Raw genomic sequence first — 13,389 nt, forward strand, 5'->3', positions numbered from 1 at the left:
TCAGCAGTAACCAAAATATTCCTGTGGTATCAACTCCGTTCTCAGCACAAATCCAAAACACAGCCCCACATTAGATACTGCAGAGAAAATGAACTTTATCCCAGGCAAAGCCAGCACAACTAAGCAGGGTCCGTTGCCTTCAGGGAGTTTTTCTGCCAATAGACCCAAGGCTGTGCTGCTGCTCATTCCCTTCCAGCGACTGACCTGCAGATCCCCCCGAAGGGAAGGCAGCTCGGTGAGGACGAGCAAGGGCAGCAGCAGGGTGTGCCCGAGCACAGCTGCTGCAGAGCCGACCTGATCTCAGCACAAAGGGGAGCAGAGAGTGCCCTTTGTTTCAGATAAACAGCTCAGTCAGTGCATCACATCAACTGATTGAATCCCAGGCGAGTGAATCAACTGGTGCTGTAAATGCCTCTCCCGAGTTCTCTGTCACAAGTGACTGTCTCCCGGAGTTGGCTGCAGCAGCACGGGGGAGCCGAGACGTGGCTCTACAAAACCACAGAACCAAGGAATTTCGGAGAGCTTGAGCTGGCTCCAGCCCACGTATTCCTTCCTGGTGACCGGGGACACCAGCATGGTGACAATGAGCATATTCTAGAGACCCGCTGCGGGGCTCCCACTGGTACTGTGCTCTGCATACTGCAATTGCTGGAGTTTGCTAAGTTGAACTTGCATTTGTAAGTCCACGCGATTTCAGTGTATTTTGTATCACACTGCTAGATCATAAATCCTCTGTAACATCAGCTATATTCAAATGGTTCATCTAGCACTAAGCATTACACCCTCCACGTGTGGAATACCTGAAAGAACCTGAGCAGAGAGTACTGAACTATCACAGACGTGTAACTGAACACTTGCGCCTCGCTCCCTTCCACAGCAGATGTTCTTGACTCACTTTGGATCAAACACTGTCCCAAAAATACTGTATAAACAGCATTTTAAAAGACAACTCCAAAACTACATCTGAAACTTCCTGCCCAGAACAGTACAAAAGCTTTGAAGAAACAAACACGGTGAAGTTTAGGAATAGCTCAAGAGTCAAGATGACCAATATCCTCTTTGCTCTTATTCATAACGTCAGTACAAAGTGTCATTTGTTTTGATCACAGATCCCCATTAAGAAAACGAAAGTGCCTTGCATGGATCATCATTAACTATAAATGCAGAGTCACTACCAAAGACTTCAAGGACCAAAATAATCTGTTCCAGACACAATGAACCTGAGCTCCTGATCTTGTGGAAACTAGAGAGTGCAGGAAAACTTATCTTCTAAAAGGTAAAAGCTGAGACAACTCCTAAGAACCACCACAACCCACAAAGAAAAACACTAAGAAACCAAGCATACGAAAAAAAGCAAAGCACACACTCCACAACAAAACGAGAAGACCCAAGGAACAGAAAAGCCCCACAATGAAGCAGAGAGGCACCAAGGAACAGGCAAAGAACAACAGAGGAAAAACCGGCACCTGCCAAACTATGTCCTCCAGCTTCACATTCCAGCCACCAAAGCAGAAACCCACCCAAGTTACTGCACAGTAAGAATAAAGACAGTATGTACATATCCTTAAAGAAGAGAAATGAAAATCATTTAATTCAGTTTTTGGTAAGCATGATGATATTAAGATAGCAAAACTGATAAAAATAGTAACTTCCACAAAAGACATAAAATAAAAGCTCAAGCAACTTAATACTACTCCATTCTCCTGCAGGAAGTTCATCACTGAAAATAATACAATCCCAGACCTGAAATCTCACACACTATGAAATCTCCAGATGTGTGAATCTTGGCAAAGCACTGCCTAATTTACCACTAGTGAAGACAGAGGTAAGAGACACAAGAGGACACACATTGAGTAGAGACATGACAAAAACAGGGGAGCATAAAATCAAGAAACCAGATTGCTAAGAGTTATTAAATATTCAATACCACTACAAATATTAAAACAAAAAACATTTAGAAATACAGGAAAGCAATGTAATACAGGATAAATAAAACTATCTGATGGACAGAAGAAGAAAAAAAAAATAAGGTCAATCATTAAAGGACTCTTGTACCTGCCTGCTGTAAAATTTCTGCTGTGAATTTCAGCTGGAAATGATGCCATTGAAGCTGTAAGCACGAAGTAGCCACATGAGACCCAGATATCTACATTAGTTATGGACCAATGCTACCTGCAAAACATTAAAAAGAGACACTATGCTGTAGTCCATGCAGTTCTGGTCACCTTGTTTCCAAAAAAATTCTGCCATGAAATGCACGTGCAGAAGGGCTTGCAGCTACTCTGCAGGTATTCTGAAGACAGTGAAACTTCTTTTGTAATTGGAACCCACGAGACCTCAGCTTGCTTATGGGACAAAACTGAGATCTGCACGAGGACACAATTGCCATGTTTAACTATCAGAAACATAAGCCAGAAATATATAATGTAGATAAACCAGAAGAATAAAATGCAAATTTATGCTCAAAATCTGCCTAACAGCACTTGGGTTCTTGAACAGTTTTCAGACACCAGCACTAATATCAAATATCTCATAGCTGCTTAAGCTCATGCTGGACTCCTTCCTGCAGAAGCCGTCACACGGTGCTGCAGGAGCAGCACAGCTGACCCAGTGACACAGAGTCCTGCTGGAAACTCAAAGCACTTCTGTGCTCACACAGCTCACTTCTGCCACACATACATTCTTCCCCGAAGCATCTGTTGCACAACAGTCACAGCAGTATCAGCTGGTTAAGCTCCAAGACAGATGAAATTAGAATCCGCAGAATAGCAAGAAAGGGAACAAAAAATTCTTTCATTAGGTTTGACACTGAAGTTTTAAATAAAAAAAAGAAGCTCCATTTAAATATGTTCATTTAAATTTAGATTCTCTTTTTCTGCCTTAGAAAAGGCTTTACCTGTCAATTAGATAAAATTATTATTCTTTAAGAAGATGCTATTCACAGAGCACTTCTCACTATAATTTGTTCTGAATAAATCCTATTGCTGCTTTTATGTACCTCATTTCCCAGCTTTGGGAATAGAAGGAGGCTGGGGGAGAAAGAAAGAAAGAAAGAAAGAAAGAGAGAGAGAACGTTAAGGTAACAGCAAGGCTCTGTCTCATTCATATCTTGGTTTCCAGCTATCTAGCCCTCTTCTCTGTGTTCTCCAGCACCCAGTGCTCTCCTTTTTAATCTCAAGAACTGGTACAACTTGTAGCTCCCATTTCCTTGGATGAGATAACGAAAAAAACAAAACTGAAAGCCAGAATAACCTTCTCCAGAGCACAAGTTACTCATTTACCAAATCCTATTACAAAATTCAAACCATTATCTCAGTCTCTCATCAACTTGCAACAACAATCAAGAGGTTCAGCTCAAAATGGAAATTTTTCCAGGTTAGTTACACACAAATAGGAAGGAGATCCTTACCTCTCTAACTTCCAGCACTCAAAAGCAGCTTTCCTCAGGGGACTGACTCAGGGCCAAGACTTAATTGGGAGATATTCTAGCACAAGGCAACAAACTTTACCATGAGAACTGGTACACAGGTGCAAGCAGTGGCAGATCCGGGCCCTCACAAAGACATGAATCAAGCAGAAGGGAAAGGATCATTGCAGGCAACAAATGGAGTAAGCCAAAAACATGAACACGTGTACATGCTATTTAAGTTTAGCCTGAGGTTTGTTTTCTGCTAACAAAAGGCCTCTCCAGAAGTGTTTAAGTGTTAAAAGACAAAATGTAGGCACACTAAGACAATACCTGCACAAAACCTGAACTCACAAACCTGAACTCACTTTTCTGCTCACAAATCATCAGGTACCTGGTGCTTCTTCCTTCAGAGATGACCTAGAAGCCTCTGTTTGTAGTTCCTGAGAAAAGTCTACATAAGAAGGTTTTATTCCTTTGGATCTGCCTATTACTTTGCAATTGGAACCAGAGGAGTGAAACTCTTAATTTATGAGACATAGCTTGGTTTCCTTCTCATATGCCAGAAGAGTAAGCAGTAGGGAATTCTTTTAGGACAGAAAGTACAAAACTGTAAGGTTCTACCTTCCTCACCTCCCTCCTACAACTAAATCCAACTCGAAGTTTAACCTCTTTGAGCAAACTTTGTTTTCATCCTGGAGAAAAAAATCCAGGTTTGCTCAGTGAGGAACCGGAGGAGAATCCCTCCTTGCTCCAAAGACACACAAGAAGAGAAAACATAACCTAGAGACATTTCTGAAGGAAATATTTATTTTCAAGAATAAGAAGTAAAAAGATGCCAAAGAAAATAAATAGGATTTAAACTAGAAGCAAATATCTTTAATTAATTAGGCAGTTCTATAAGTCAATAAGCTTTCCCACAACTGGATTTTCCAAGACTTCCACCACACAGCCATACAGTGATCAGTTTTGTTTGCAAACAAGAGGAGCAGTAAATGATTAATGTCCTCTGGATTAACTGATGCTCAGTTTGCAAAGTGTTATTATGGCTAAAAAGTGCAGGCACAATATCAGTGGAATCAATACAGGAAGAACACATCTGTGGACATCATTCTGGACAGGGAAATCATACTTAAGAGCATGTAACAGTGGAGCACTGAATGCCCCTAACATGGACTTCAGGATCCAAAAATCCTTTTCAGAGGTATTCAGATCCAGTTTTGCTTTGTTTAAGGATAATAAAAAACACATGAATAGGGAAGAATTATTAAGACTGCATCAGCAAAAATATCACATCCAACAGCAGAAAGTCTCTAGAACTGCCTTCTATATTCCTAGCTTTTTAAAAACTATTTTCAATAAGGCAACACAAAAGATGTCAGCAGAAGGCAGACTTGAAGAAAAATCATTGTAATGATCTGCAAATGGATCCATGCAGGCGGCATGCCTTCTCTCAGAAAAGAAAGTGTTCCACAGGAAAACTATTTTGTAGAAATGCTTGAATATAATTTTATGTACAATGGCACACTTGCAAGTTCTGAGACAGGAATGACAACTGACAGCCTGAGCTTTGTTACTGCAAACAGACTACAGGAACTCTGACATGAGCAATCACCACCACTCATATGCCAAAAGCACACGTAAGAAAAAAAAAAGACAAAAACTAACCCCTATACATCACACAGGGATGTAAAGAAAACAAATTTCCACACCCACTCCTGTAGGCATTGAGTGCTAGAGTCAAAACTGCAAACATTGCAAAATTAAGATGATCAAATCATCCTAGGACAGATTTTTAACAAGAGGGAAATGAGAAAGTCCCAACTGTTTGTGAGTACCAGCGTCCAAATCCACAGTATTAAGGACTTGGTACATCCACCACCCTTGACTGCACCCTGTGCACAATATGGCAAAAAAGATTGACATTTAAGGAAAAGAAGTCAGAACTCCTCCCCTGTTGAATGCCTGACTTTCTCACTCAGAAGAAAATACTGCTGAGAGAACATTTTACTGTATTTCTTTATTAAGCCACTAAGGGCCTCTCAAGGAGGACACACAATATCTTAGCCTGGTTTGAAATTCAGCTTTCAGAGAGATGAGTGCAGCCTCTATCAATAAAACCCGGGATAACAACATTTCAGTGATGATCTCTATAATTATTCTTTTCTGAGCATTGATATGCACCGTTGCTATAGAAATGGTGCTAACAGGAAAGAATCTATCAGCCTGACAACTGCCTGTTTGGTATTTGGTGACTATTATGGGAAACTACAACAGGGAAGAGAGCTGGATCTTCTGCCTGTGTCACTATCCCCTGCATTCATTGTTGGAAGTGTGTCAAGCCCAGGGTAGACAACTTCAACAACCAAACAACACACAAACCAATTATTTATCATTCTGAGCATTCCATTCACCTCTTTCCCATATTTCTAACTCCCTTTGGAAGGGCCTCACACAAGAGAACAGATAAAGACCCAAATATCCATTGTTTAATGATAAATCCCTTTCCCCAACCAAGATCAGTCAGCAACTGGTGACCACCAAAGCACCTGTCTAATAAAACATGACAGAAACCAAGTCACACAGAAACCAAGTTAAATCAAACACAGGACTCCCACAGTCAGATGGCCTGACCATTTACCCACCCAAAGTGCCTGAAGCTGTTGACCAAGAATATGCTTCCTTCGACTGAAATAATTCAGAGTGAATGCTTTCATGAAGGAGGAGAGTGTATTTTTAAGATGCTATCAGACTTTTTTTCTTGTTATCAAAACAGAAACTTTGAGCAGACCACAGGGTAATGGTGTCTCTTCAGACACTCAAGGTAGACAAGAATTTATTTGAAGGCCTGAAATTCTGGTAAACCCATTTATTGTTTGTGCACTAACAACAACAGTCCAGTCACCAGAAAAATCTCAATGTGATTTCAGGTAAATGGGCAGTATAAATGAGAGCCCTGCTGGAGCCATTTCTAATCCATCTATCTACATTATTGATGAAAGGATATGGCCTAAAGAGAAGAGAATGACAAAACAAATATCTACAGAACTTGTGTAACTGATGTAGAATACAATTCTATTCAGAAGACATCAAAAAGACACTGAGATGTAGCAGCACAAGCATTAATTTGAAGAGCACAGCTGGCAAAGAGTAAGAACCAGCTACACAAAATCATCTGTATACCTCTAACAGTAGTAAAGGCAGGCCTTAAATTCTTGTTACAAAACCAAGAGAAAGACACTGCAGGGGTAAGATTAATGACATGCCTTTGATACAGCCTGTCAAGAAGGATTTTTAAGATTATTCCAGCACTATGAATTCAGCACAGTATGTTCACAAGTGATATGCTACCCAACTACTTGGATATTTGAGCTATTCAGTGGATGACTGGATAATTATCACTCAAACATATCCTTAAGCTCATGAAACACAGCTGCATCCATTTCTGCCAAATCAATGAAAGCAGATATTAAAGATTGATTTAAGTGCAGATATGTGCAAGCTGGAAATTTGGGTCCAAGAGTAATGACAGAGGCATCCTGCACACAATATAGTTGTGACAGATTTGAAGGGAAATGGTGTTTCGAATGTAAACTACTGGCTTACAGCAGAAAATACTTTCCTTTTGAGGAAATAATGCCATTTAACATTTCAGTTAACTAAAAAAAATTGTATTAATCTTTTTGTTAGCCTTTTAACAGATAAGAAGTAAACCTAGAATGCTATAATGCAGGAAAGTCCACGGCATGACAGGGCAGACTATGGCAAGTAGGGATATAAAAGCCATAGTCATGTGACCACGAGGTGATGGTAACTTTATCTTTAAAAAGCTCACAGATTAGAACCTCCCAATAAAATCTCCTATCTGCTACTTCACTAATACTAAGAGCCAAAATCTCTAATCTTAGCAAAACGATTGAAAAATGCTTTGCTTTCCTTTCCAGGTTCACCAAAACCATCACAGCGATAAAGCAGCACAAAGCTCAGGGAAAACACAACTAGAACTAAAGCAAAGATCCTTAGACATCTGCCAGGTAAGGATTCCTGTTCCCTGGCAACTTCTGGCAGGAAATCCTGCAGGAATTCTGTCTTAAATTTTGCACAAACATCTTTTTTTCCCCTTCTGCAGAGAGGATATCTTCTGGCCCAGAATAACCAACAACACTGGCTTTTTATAAAGCAACAGACATTGGTCATTCTGGACAAACCAATGGAAGTGAATTCTTCACCTCATCTAAATACAAATACAACACTTCTTTGAGTCTGCAATGCCCTGCATTGTTGCCTTAAAACAAAAATTCAGTCACATAAACATGCAGCTTACCTAAGACAAGCATTTTTGCTCTCATGCAAGATTCACCTTGAATAGGAGGAAAAAAAACATGAAAAAATGGCCATGACTGACACAGAGAACTCAAAGGGTCTGAGCAATTGTTTCTAAGTATTTGGAATGAGGAGCCTAAGTTACAGTTTGGACAAGGATTTGATGCTGATTTGCCATTAAACTGTCCTTGTTCTGGAGGTACAAGGAAATCTTGTCAACATTAGAAGGATGAGAGGACACTACACACCAAAGAGGGAGCAGCCTTGCCTGAGCAACACAAAAGCCCCAGTGAAGAGAAAGCTGTGCTGGGAAACAAATTCAGCTGGAGAGCTAGACAGGCAACCCAATTAAATATATACACGTGTGTATGTGTGTGTGTGTATACATGTAACTAATTAAGAGCTTTCAGTATTGTCTCAAAGTCAAGATCATCCATATCACCAAACTAAAAAATCAAATCAAAACACAAATTAGTAATGCAATTCCCCCTACTATACTAGCAGGAAGCAAGTTGCCTCTTACCTGCTGAAAGAATGGCTGAAAAAGTCAATACCTTGGCTGCACTTTGAAAACACTTTAATCTTTTAGTTTCATGCTCAGCTTGCCAAGTAGGGGAGGTTCATGCTGGTCCTGCTGTTATTTAAACATAAAAGAGAACCAGCCACACCATAAATAGGGCATTAGTATCTTACAGTAGAAATACAGTGAAGTCACCAGCCACAACATGGTTAGTGTGTTTTGGCAGGTGATACTTTTGAAACAGCTTTACCACTTAAAAGCAAAGATACTTTAATGACCTATACAAATTTATCTTTCAATACCTACCTAAGCAAAACCAGGCAACACAACTACCAATTTAAGTGCAATATTCATATAGGGATTTCCAGGGTCTTTCTGACAGAAGAACCTAGTTTGTTCACAGAGCAGGGTTTTCCTGGAGAGTAGCGTGTGGCTAATAAACACCATTAATCTGACAGAGCTGGCAAACATCAGACAGCAGGGCTGCCTTACCAGAGACTGCTGCATAAACCAGCTCCCTCACTGACAAATGAAGCCAATTCAACATCAGCTCACCCTGGGACCCAAGCACATGCTCAGCCCAGCCCCATAATCAAAAGAGAACACAATCCACAAGTGGCATCTCCAGCCTAGGCAAGATTCCTTTATTTTGTCCATGATATGTTCTCTGATTTTAAGTATTGTTACATTAAAAATCATCGGCCTCCTCATCATTGGAGAAGATGCTAATTATGAATTCCAAAACACAGCAATTATTTTCCTGTAAGCAAAGCACTTCTACCAACTTTAGGAGAATCAGAAATAAAGAAACAGCCACAAAGAAACAGTGATCAGCAAATCTAAAGATAAGATCATAGAAACACACCCTACTGCCCTGGGGGGAAAAAAGATATCCAATTCCATTAATGGGCTGGAACGTAATAGGGAAAGATGACACCAGAGAAAGAGACAAGCAACAAAAACTTCAGTTGCTGAAGTCCATCACTTCTCCTCATCTTCCCTCCCTCACTTCAAGTAAAATCAAGAAGATATCCATGACGTTCAGTAGCAGACACAGAAATCTGACACCTGAAAGCAACACAGAACTCAGGCAAATCCCAAGGCAGGAAGGGAAGCCTGTCTTTTCCTGGTCCCTGGAGAGATCTCACCCCTGTCCACGTCCTTTAACTCCACTATTGCCTGGTTCTGTTTTACATTTAAGATTATTACCTCATAAAAAGAGACAAAGAAAAAGTAAGCAAAATCATTTCCTAAGTCAGGAAAATAAAGAGTTACCTTTAAAAAAAAAAAACAGGTACAGCTGAAATAAAGGTCTAAACTGTTCTACAATATACCTTTGTTTACAAATGAGGGATTTAACAAAAGTTTTGTGGGTGCAATAGCTTAGCAAGACACCTCTAATGTTTGTCTGATAAATAATGCAAGGACCTATCTTCCCTTTTTAGCAGTATCGCTTAACAGATGCCGACTGGATTTCTACATCTGTCTAACAGTGCAACACAACTGCAACACACCTCTGAATTGTGTCAACATACAGATCTGCACAACAGATTTCACGTTTTCCAAACCTACCCTTTATAAAAGACTTTGGCCTCCACAATGCCCCTTCAATTAATGTCTTTACTGTCTTATAAGCGATACAATTCAGATCAAGAATTATTCTTCAACAAAACCACATCAGCCTCAAATCAATAGTGCATATTGTTTACTCCTCCTAGTTTAAACATGCTTAAGAATTCATACCCGTTTCGCATACTTGCTAAGTTTTTCTCATGAGCCCTGACATAATGGCACCTTAAATACTTAAAAACTTTCCACTGTACATACAAAAAAATAATTTAGCAATGTGCAGCAACAAAAATGTGGATATTTCTTTCCCTTCTCCCTCCCAGTCACATGGCATTCGTGACCAAAACCAGAAGAAATGAAAACAGTTCCAGCTGCTGGTCTCTGACAGTTTTAGACCTCTCCTCTTAACCAACCCGTGTCCCTGAACACCAGCTTATCCACAGCTACAGAAATACCTCTTTGAAGATAAATTAAATTGCCTTATCTGAAACATGAACAAGGTCCTAATTGAAGAAACCTTCCCACCAGCTTCAGAAAAGAGTCAAGACTGACTTTTCAGAAGTCTTGAAGGCAAGTCACAGCATGAAATACAATTCAAGTTCTGTCATCACATAGACCCAATCCACATTAAAAAAACCCCAACGAGTTAATTAAGTACAAGGGCAAGTCATTACACGCAGGCACTGAGGACGCTGCACACAAGCAGGTCCTGGAGCACACTCCATCTGCTTACCTGCCATTCCTCAAAGGTAAAGAAATACTGTACCTCAAAAGTAGCTTTTTTCACTTCATAATGCCTTAATGTGCCTTCAGCTTTGTAAGACACTGTACCTCTGGCACCCACCTCCAGTGGAAACTTATCATCCTGCCTTTTGGTCTCATCTCCTGACTACTATTTGGTTAGTATCATTTTCCTGTCCAAATTCCTTTAAAATTATTCCAAACTTAACCACTTTAACAGATATTGGCAGTAGAGCTGAACAATCTCCACAAATGAAATCATCTTTTGCCAGCATACCTACAGCTACCTAAGGGTTTAAAAAATAATCAAAGAATTACAGTTTCATTCTGAGATTAGACTTGCTACTGCTACCTTCCTTTGTCCAATGTAACACAATATGTACTTGCTTAAAGCACCATTAAAAACAAGCTATATCACTAGGAATATCAAAATCTATTATTAAAGAGCTACCCAGCAAAATCTGTACAAAATAAATCCAAAACAGGCCCAGCCTAGGAGGGAAAAAAATCCCCAAATGGAGGTTTACAAGAAATTATGTATCATCAACAGAGCAAACAACCAGCAATGGATGGTGAGCAAAGCAGTTTTCAAACACAAAGTAGCAAAAACATTTCCACCACAGAGGGACATTTGCTATTACATAAATAACACAGAAAACAGTTTCCTAAGAAACCACACACCTGACACCTCAGTGAAGGACATATTAAAAGGTAATAATAATAAAGCCTTATAGCTAGGTAATGTTCAACCTTATTTTATCATGAGGCAGACCTGCAAGGGCCAGGTTTAACCCACCCTAACAAATGCCTCAAGCTTCAAGCTGCTCACTGTCCACCACACTCATGTCTCTCAGCAGAGGGTTTGTGTGTAGCTAAGAAGTCTTGCTAATACTTCAGTAATTTTGCACTCTGAGCTCCAGAAAATACTTGCTAATCACTTCAACTGCATGGAAGGACTGAACTCAATGGATCCTACTCTTATCCATTATTCTTTTCCAGAATGCCTGTTGGCATATTTCTGTAGAAGTCTGATCAATAATAATATCAAAGTTATTTAGAGGTACTTACCAGACAAGCTGATGACTAATGCCTAAACAAACTGGTCAGTCTAAAAGTACATGACTAATATTCTAAAAATAAACGAGATGGCTGCCACCACTCAGGTAGACTTACCAATAAAGCACATGGGAAAAGCGGCTGTTGGCAGAGTGGTCTGGACTTGCCAGCACGAGCAGCACTGTTCAGGTGCCCTTTAACCACACAGGGAAAGTTAATGACACGACAGTGGGACAGGAAGTACAACAATTACGAGTCACCCACGTAACCACGTGCTCTATCAATACACTTCGTAACACTGAAGTTACTAATTAGTGACAGCACAAAACAGTGATGCAGTTTTCACTCCAATGGGAGAGTGAGCAACTCGAATCTTTGAACCTTTTTATCTTTTACTCACCTGGCACTTAGAATTTACATGCATTTTGAAATCCACAACAAACACGTAGGAAACTGTGCAATGCTACCAGCATTCCAACACCTCACACCTGCTTATTGCAGATGCTTTTGGAATCCCCAAAATAGACTTCTGGACACGATCAGCTGTATTGCCAAGTTTCCACCAACACCATCATCACTCTCAACTCACCACCAGCCTGCTGGTAAAGGATGCAACAATGGCAGAGTTTAGCTCTACGCAAAAGGAACTTGAGAAGTGCTACGAAGACCCTAAAGTGCCTCAAATTTTTCTGCATAAAATCTGAAACAAAGTTTATTCCAAGCTCCCAGACTTGCACACCCAGCTAGGGACACAGGTGTCATTTGATCCACTTTTGATTTCAGCTCGTTTGTGGCAACTTGCTTTTATACTTGCCAGTCATCTCCACCACTAACCCTTTTTCCTGTTCCTTTCTCTGCCACAACATTAGCCCAAGATTTTGTACAGCTGAAGTGAACAGTTTGGGGGAACTATCAAACTGAAAAACAAGACAAGGAGGGAGAGAAGCTTAATTTCTTAGCTGGGTAAGTTTCCTGATGCAGCTCTCTCTACTGCATCATCTATTTCTGCCAATACAGGGTGAGAAGTGAGCAGTCAATAAATAAGTTGCCTCACTGTACATGGAGTCACAACATAATCCAATTACAAACCAATTTAGATTAGTTACAACTGGGGAGGACCCCAAAGTTATCGAGCAAGAAATTCAGTGCAATTAGAAGATTGCACAAACAACCTGGCAATAAAACAAGTGGACTAGAAACAACCATTTACAGAGTTTATAAATTTGAGGTTCACACAGAACTCACAAGTCCACCTGTGCTTACACACCTCCTCAGACAAATTCATATAAGAAGCTAATAAAGAAAAAGAGTAATTTGAGAAAAGCAGTAATTTTCACTGGAGGCTTCTGCCTGCCTACACATTAATCTGAAAAGGATGTATCACAGCAGAAAATGTGTTTTGTACTAGTCCTGTTTATTCACTTATTGGTCTGAGTCCAGACACTCTGTGACACTATATCACTAATTCTAAATCTAAATGAAAATATAATACTATAGTCTAGACAATTACCCCAAACCCTGGGCACATTAATAATGTGATAAAAGCAATCCAATTTACAAACTGCATTAAGATCACTTTTTTCAGGATCTCTGCCAGTTTTATCTAGCCACTATTATCTAAGAAATACACCTTCAGCTTCTGAAAAAGATCAATACCCTTCTTCCCCGGCACAATCAATCTGAGCCCATTTCAATGAGAGCAGATTCCACAGTCTCCAAGCTGTCCCTTAATGAATAATGAGGCAGGCACAAATCAAACAGCTTTTAATGCCAC

At 40.0% G+C, this 13,389-nt stretch overlaps 1 protein-coding gene across 5 annotated transcripts in view; it reads right to left on the reverse strand.

Moving 5' to 3' along the window:
- RALGPS2 (Ral GEF with PH domain and SH3 binding motif 2) overlaps positions 1-13,389 on the reverse strand; it is a 109,949-nt gene that overhangs the window by 90,828 nt on the left and 5,732 nt on the right. Inside the window, exon 2 of one of the 5 annotated variants that reach the window (XM_066192154.1) lies at positions 2,056-2,172. The exons of the other annotated variants lie outside the window; for them this stretch is intronic. The gene's annotated coding sequence lies outside the window, so the exon portion shown is untranslated. The remainder of the gene's footprint in view (positions 1-2,055; positions 2,173-13,389) is intronic. 5 annotated transcript variants of the gene reach the window in all.

This window comes from Chamaea fasciata, unplaced genomic scaffold, assembly GCF_029207755.1.
Source record: "Chamaea fasciata isolate MVZ Bird 193981 ecotype frontalis unplaced genomic scaffold, bChaFas1.0.hap1 SCAF_10, whole genome shotgun sequence".
Taxonomy (NCBI): domain Eukaryota; kingdom Metazoa; phylum Chordata; class Aves; order Passeriformes; family Sylviidae; genus Chamaea; species Chamaea fasciata.